The sequence below is a fragment of the Protopterus annectens genome, chromosome 4.part1 (assembly GCF_019279795.1).
Source record: "Protopterus annectens isolate FY-2018-M chromosome 4.part1, PAN1.0, whole genome shotgun sequence".
NCBI lineage: Eukaryota > Metazoa > Chordata > Ceratodontiformes > Protopteridae > Protopterus > Protopterus annectens.
The window spans coordinates 746703753-746712093 of NC_056734.1; positions in this window are offsets into that span (position 1 = coordinate 746703753).

The window sequence follows — 8341 nt, forward strand, 5'->3', positions numbered from 1 at the left end:
CACCGGGCAGCATATGGCATCTGTTTGAGCCCTTTGATCCTCTTGGTGAGGTACTTTTGGGGTCTTTCCAGTTGCTGCAGGTGTCTGGTAAGGTACATCCCAAAAGGGGCATTGTACTCAATTATGGGCCTGATGAGGGATGAGTAAAGAGGCACGATGACCTCCCTTGATCTAGATGTGAATCCCTTCATGATTAGGTGGGCTATATAAAATGTTTTTCTAACCACTTTGGCCACGTGGTTGTCAAATGAGAGATTGCTATCAGCTTGGGTTCCCAGGTCTCTAATTACTTCTTCTGTACTTAATGGATTACCACCTATGTGGTAATTTGTGGGCACTTTGTTTTTGCCAAAGGGGATGACTATACACTTTTTGGCATTTAGCTTGAGGCCATGGCTCTGGCACCAGTTGTCTGTTTCTATGAGGCCCTTTTGGAGGATGCTTGTGTTGGCTGGAGAGTCAATTATGGTGCCCAGTTTGCAGTCATCTGCGAACTTAGTCAGCCACAGTCCTTCCGTGTTGGCCTGAACCTCTGAGAAATATATACCGAACAAGAGAGGTCCCAGGACTGAGCCTTGTGGGATGCCACTAATAACTGGTTTGGAGTCTGACATGGCTCCAGCAATTCTAACCATGTGGGTTCTGTCCTTGGGCCAGTTTGCAACCCATCTAGTGACATAGGGGTCTATATTTAAGCTGGTAAGCTTATCTATAATGCCCGAGTGGAGTATTGTATCGAAGGCTTTTGCGAGGTCCAGGTAGGCTGTGTGGACCACCTTCCCCTCGTCAATGGCCTTGGTGACTGTTTCAAAGAAATCAACCAGGTTTAATAGGCAGGATCTGCCCTTAACAAAGCTGAACTGGGTAGGATCCAGTGTCTGTAGGTCCCCAATATCTTTATTTATGAGGTCCATGATGATCCTTTCCATAGCTTTGCAGACTAAGCTAGTAAGGCTTATGGGGCGATATTTTCCAGGATCCATTGAGGCACTACCTTTGTGGAGAGGGACCACTGTTGCTGTACACCACTCTTTGGGTACATATCCTGTAGTAAGGCTAAGATTGAACAGTAGTTTTATGTCTGGGTTTAGCTCTTCTTGGAGTTCATGTAGGACGCAGCCCGGGACACCGTCTGGTCCCATTGATGCTGTTTTTTTTTGCTTTGGAGAGGGCAGCTCTTACCTGAGAATCTGAGATGTCAGGGGGGCAGCACTCTGCTGGGATAAATATTTGCCCTTTTGGTGGGGAGGGGGGGAGAATTTTGCGCTGAACCTGTCAGCTAGGATGTTGGCAATGTCTGTGGGTTTGGTGTATTTTTTGTCATTTTGGACTAATTCTGAGCATAACTGGGAATTCCCACCCAGGTTCCTAACATAACTAAAGAAAGCCTTGTGATTATCCTTAGTGTCCTGTGCAATGTTTCTCTCAAAGCTGGCCTTAGACGATTTTATGAGTGCCCATAGTTTTTTGCTAATACTGATCAGGAATGCCTTCCTTTTTTGGGATTTTGCTCTGTCATGTAATAGCTTCCTCCTTCTATTGTATAGTTTGTTTAAGGCTGGGGTCCACCAGACAGGACGTCTGCCTTTGGAGGATTGGGTCTTGGTTTTATTTGGGATTGCATGATCCATGCATTCCTGAAGGTGTTCATAGAATGCGTTTATAAAGGATTCTGCGGTCTGGGCTGTATTTTCCACAGGCCCAGGGGCTTTGAAGGATTCCACCTCGGTTTTGAGGAGTGTGAAATTTTCTTTAGAGAAGTTTTTCACTGTGGTTTTCAGGACAGGGGGTGGAGTCGGGATGTGAATATCCAGTGAGATTAGTTTATAGTCTGATCTTACCATTGAGGGATACACTTCTGGTCTGGAGCATAGAGTCCCCATGATGGTGATGATCAGGTCCAGTATGTTTTCTCCTCTTGTGGGAGTGGTAACAAGCTGTTCCATAGCATTTAAGTTTATAAATTCTAGGAACCTTTGGGCTAGGGTGTTGGAGCTAGAGTAATTCTCTAGAGTCTATGTTTGGGTAGTTGAAGTCGCCCAATATAATGGTGTTTGGAGAGACCTTCATATTTTCCAGTGTTCTCAGGAAGGCCGAGTGGGGTTCCTGGGTTTGGGAGGGTGGTCTGTAGCAGGCTATAAACTGGAAGGCAGTTTTACCCACTGTTAGTTGCACATGGATAGTCTCTGATGCTTCATGCTGTGCCACCAACCTGGAGGTGTGGGTATCTTTGACGAATATTGATACTCCCCCTCCTTTTGTGGTACGGTCCACGTTTTGTGGCCGAAAAGCATGGTATGAGGTATAACCTGGTAGTGCTGGGGTGCTCTCTGGAGCCTTGAACCAGGTTTCTGTTACTGCACAGATATCGATTTTCTCCATGCTAAGGAGAGTTTTGAGTGCGTGCATCTTGAGGTTTAGACTTCTGGCATTGAGTAGCATTACTCTTAGTTTCTTATCCTTGTAATACCTATGGAGGTGGGTTTGTCTTTTGAGCCTTGCCTAAAAAAGGCACTATGGGGGTAGCAAGAGCCTTTGCCAATATCCTAAAGCCCAGGGGTGACAGGTGCAAGCCGTCCCTAGCGAAGCATCGTGGCTTGTCGAGCATGTCATCACAGGCTGACAGGCATTGGATTCCATTTAAATGACACCAATACTTAAGCCAATTGTTGAAATTGATCATCTTGTCTTCATATTGTGGCATCATTCTTGGTGAGGGTAAGATGCTACTCAAGGTCAGGGTCATACCGGCCTGGGCTACATGCTCAGAGAGCTCCTCTATGTCTCTTTTCATGTAGTCCAGGGAGGTACATCTCAGGTCATTCACACCAGCATGGACAATGACTGAGTCATATTTTTACTTGCCTTGGAGTGACCTGAGTGCTTGTGTTATGTGGCAGATCCTAGCACCCGACAGGCAGCTCACTGTGACCTTCTCCTTGTTCAGCCTGGTGAGCGGGACGTCAGTGTGCCTGACGATAGAGTCACCTATCACAAGTGTATCAGGGGTGTTGTTTAGCCTTAAGGGCTGTGACTGTTCGGCACACTGGCTTTGTGAGCTATGTGTTGCACGTGTTTTGTTTTGGGGTAGCGGTTGCTTGGGTGTCTGCTTTGGAGGTCTCTGCTGCTTAGGCAGATTTTTATTTAGAGCCTCCGAGTATGTTTTTGTGTGTTTATGTGTTTGGTTTGCTGTCGTGGTAGGTCTATGTGAGACTGGAATTGTAGTGAGTGTGGTTTCCTTCTCCTCCTGACTGGTTTCGCCAGTACTGAGTTGAGAGAGCTTAGCCTCCAGTATGGCTATATGGTTGCATCTCTCACATGTGTTGGAATTTGTTGGGAGGAGGAGAGGGTTGTCTGACTGCATGAAACAGAAATTGCTGAGAGATACAGGGTGGATAAGGAAACTGTGGATAAATATGCAACCTCTGCCATTTCCACTTCAGACCCCAGTAAAATTGTGGAGAACCCATCTCAGAGTAAGCAAATGTGTGCTCAATATTACATATACCAAGTACTTTCCAGTAATGCACAAGGGATATATATATATTAGGGATGTCACAGGCATCAGCCTCCAGAATATTGCATCAGTTTTTAAATACAGTGCTACTACATGCAGCATATCTGTTTCCCATCAACTGCACAGGACAGAGCAAGAACCACACAGGAATTCTATGAAATAACACACTTCCCCTGAAGTTTTGGGGGGCCATAGATTGCACACACATAGAAATAAAAGCCTTACCTGGGGAACAGGGGAGGAAGCACATCAACAGAAAAGGTTTCCACTTAATAAGCTATCAGATTTTCTATAATGCCAAGGGATCATCTACAATATATATTCAGGTAACCCAGACAGTTTGCATGACTCACACATATGGCACCCTTGTTGGCTTTACACCAGGTTTACTAGGGGTGGCATTCCTCAAAAGCAATTAATGGAGGATGCAGGTTATGCACTGGATCTTTGGCTCATGACACCCATAAAAACCCACACAACCACACTAAGATAGGATAAAATGAGGTCCATTCTCAAACTAAGAGTCTCATACAATGTATTCTTGGATTACTGTAATCTAGGTTCCATTGTCTAAACACTTCAGGAGATGTAATGCAGTACAACCCAGGCTCCTCTACTGAAATAGTTACAGTCTGTGCCATGTTATACAATATATCACTCAGGTAACATATTCAACAAGGACAACTAGGGGTCTGACCACAGTTTCAAAGACACAGACAGGGTGAGCAACAGCAGGTACAAATGAGGAGTCTGAGGGAGAATGACTAGCTGCATATGGTGCTGGTAGACAAATCATGCACAGTATGGCCTGGCTCTGGCTAAGAGAGATAGCATAGCACACACACACACACACACACACACACACACACACACACACACACACACACACACACACACACACACACACACTACATAGCTCAAATCCTAAGATCCCACCCACAACCAAATAAGAAAATTAATGCCTTTTAAACAGTGCAACCTTTACTTAGGTTCATAGGTTCATGGGTTCATAGGTAGGTACTAGGCTATCTGCCTGAGGGCATTTATAATCCTAGCCAGAGTGTGTTGGCTTTCGCCACCCCATTGATTAATTAACTGATCCTCTGTCAAGCAGAGCCAATGAAGTAATCCCAGGGGTGTATTTTCTGCTACCGATCCACTCGTCAATGTTTCTCTTGAAGAGTGTTAGTGAGGGGCTCTGCCTGATGTAATTTGGAATTTTGTTACAAAGAATGGGGAGTCTCTGTGACTGGAATCTATCCCTCCAGCATGTTCTATTTATTGTTGTGGCGAGGTTTAGCTCACTCTTTTGGTGGAGCATGTCCATCAATTCTGAGTTGGACATGGCTTTGTAAGTCAGGCAAAGATCACCCATGAGTAAGCGATATGCCACTGAGTACAGCCGGTGTTTTTTCAGTCAGGCTGCATAGGACATATGTTTGAGGCCAGTAATCCTCTTGGTGAGGTACTTTTGTGGTCTTTCCAGCTGTTGGAAGTGTCTTGTGAGGTACATCCCAAATGGGGTATTGTACTCTATGATGGGTCTAATGAGTGACGAGTAGATGGCACTATGACTTATTTATTTCTAGATGCGAACCCTTTAGTATTTAGATGGGCCACATAGAAGGATTTCCTAACTACTTTGGCAATATGATTGTCAAGGGAGAGATTACTATCTACCTGGGTCCCCAGATCTCTTATTACCTCTTCTGTATTGAGGGGGCTGCCACCTATGTGGTAATTCGTGGGTGTTTTGTTTTTCCCAAATGAGATGACTATGCATTTTTTGGCATTTAGCTTGAGGCCATGACTTTGACACCAGGTGTCCGTCTCAGTAAGGCCCTTTTGTAGGATGTCCGTGTCAGCAGGAGAGTCAATTATGGCTTCCAGTTTGCAGTCATTGGTGAACTTGGTTAGCCGTAGTCCTCATGTGTTTGCTTGTATTTCTGAGAAGTATATGCCGAACAGTAGGGTTCCCAGGACCGAGCCTTGTGGGATACTTTAAATACATCTTCAGGATTGCATGGACCATGCTATCCCAAATAAAACCAAGACTCTTCCTCAAGCAAGAAGAAACCAGTCTGGTGGACCCCGACCATAAGCAAACTATACAATAAAAGGAGGAGACTTATACAAAAAAGGCCAAATCTCAAGTAGAAAAATCTTGCCTGATCAGCTTTAGTAAGAAATTGAGGGCCCTCATCAAGTCAACTAAAGCCAATTTTGAAAAGAAAGTTGCCAAGGATAACCATAAGGCCTTCTATGGTTACGTCAAAAACCTAAATGGCAATGCTCAGGTCTGTTCTGAGCTAGTACAAAATGGAACAAAATACACTGACCCCACTGACATCGCCAACACCTTGGCAGCTGACAGGTTCAGTGCAAATTTCTCCCCACCCTCACCACATACATGGCCTATTACTATTCTAGGGGATTGTGTAACTCCAATTATTACTGATAAGTTGGTTAATAAGGCTTTATCTAAAGCTAAAAACACTGACTCCATGGGACCAGATGGTGTCCCGGCTGTGACATGCGTGAGCTCCAAAATGAATTAACCCCACATCTGAATACCCTGTTCAGTCTCAGCCTCTTGACAGGATATGTGCCCATAGAATGGCGCACAGCACCGGTGGTTCTGCTGCATAAGGGTGGGCCCATAACCAACCCAGGAACTACCGACCAATAAGCCTGACCAGTCTGATCTTTAAGGCAATGGAGCGAATCATTATGGAACTCATAAATGGAGAGATTGGGAACCTCCAAACACTTGACCCCACACAGTTCGGCTTCGTCAAGGGCAGATCATTCCTCCTGAACCTGGTAGACTTCTTTGAGACAGTTACTCAGGCTATAGATAAGGGAAAGGAGGTACACACGGCTTATCTTGATCTTGCTAAAGCATTTGACACCATTCCCCATTCAGGTATTATTGATAAACTCACCAACCTGGGCATAAACCCTTACGTCACAAGATGGATCACAAACTGGCTCTCAGATAGATCCCACAAAGTAAGAGTAGCGGGATCTATGTCTGAATCCAGACCAGTAACGAGCAGTGTGTCTCACGGTTCTGTCCTGGGGCCCCTCCTGTTTGGCATATACTTCTCTGAACTACAGGCAAACACTGAAGGGCTGTGGCTGACCAAGTTTGCGGACGTCTGCAAACTGGGTGCTATAATAGAGTCTCCAGCCGACATGGATATCCTCCAGAAGGGCCTTAATGAGACTGATGCATGGCGTCAAAGCCATGGTCTCAAGCTAAATGCTAAAAAATGTGTTGTAATCCTCTATGGAAAAAACAGAGTACCCGCAAACTACCACATAGGAGGTAACCCCCTGAAATCTGAAGTAGTAATAAGGGATCTAGGGACCCAAGTAGATAGTCAGCTTTCCTTTGATAACCATGTTGCCAAGGTGGTTAGAAAATCCTTCTATGTGACCCATCTGATCATGAAAGGGTTCACATCAAGATCTAAGGATGTAATGGTGCCCCTCTACTCTTCCCTCATCAGACCCATTATTGAGTACAATGCACCCAATTAGTATGTACCTGGCTAGGCATCTCCAGCAGCTGGAGAGACCACAGAGGTACCTCACTAAGAGGATTACTGGCCTCAAACAGTTGCCCTATGCAGCACAATTGAAAAAAGTAAGGCTTTTCTCCTTTGCATACCGCCTTCTCAGAGGCGATCTCTATCTAACATACAGAGCCATGTCCAACCCAGAACTGTTGAACATGCTCCATCTTAGCAAAACCAAATCCACTCGAGTTACATGCTCTAGGGATATAAACCTCAGCACAACAATAAATAGAACATGCTGGAGGGATAGATTCCCTTCGCAAAGACTTCCTTTGCTATGGAACAAGGTTCCGATCTACATAAGATAGAGCCCCTTCACTATCACTCTTCAAGAGGAATCTTGATGAGTGGATGAGTAACAGAAAGTTCTCACCAGAGATCATACCAACAGCTCTACTAGATAGGGGCCAAGGGTACTAGCTGCTAGATCAAGGGCCTAGGGAACTAACCAAAGGGGCGGTGAATACCGCACAACGTGGCTGGGCTAATATATGCCTTCGGGCAGATAGCCCAGTACCTACCTATGAACCTATGACACCAATTTTGACTGGTTTAGAGTTGGACCTGGAGCCCACTATTCTTACCGTGTGAGTTCTGTCTGTAAGCCAGTTGGCAACCCATCACATGACATAGGGGTTTATGCTCAGGCTGGTGAGTTTTTCTGTAATACCCGAGTGGGGAATGGTGTCAAAAGCCATGGCGAGGTCAAGGTAGGCTGTGTGAACCACCTTTCCCTCACCTATGGCCTTAGTGACTGTCTCAAAGAAGTCAACCAGGTTTAGTAGGCATGATCTGCCCTTAAAAAAGCCGAACTGGGTCGGGTCAAGTGTTTGGAGGTTCCTAATGTCTTTGTTACTGAGTTCCATGATGATGCACTCCATAGCCTTGCAGACCAGGCTATTCAGGCTTATGGGGTGATAGTTACCAGGGTCAGTTGTGGCCCCTCCTTTGTGGAGAGGAATAACCGTTGCTGTACACCATTCTATGGGCACATAGCCTGTGGAGAGGCTGAGGTTGAACAGCTTGTTTAAGTGGGGGGTTAGTTCGTTCTGTTGTTCGTGCAAGATGCAGCCTGGGACACCATCTGGTCCCATTGATGCGGTGTTTTTGGCTTTTGAAAGGGCTGTTTTCACCTGTGCATCTGTGAGTTTTGGGACACTACACTTTTATGGTATTGTTGTGGGCCCTTTTGGAGGTGAGAGGGGTGTGAAGTTTGCGCTGAATCTATCTGTCAGGATGT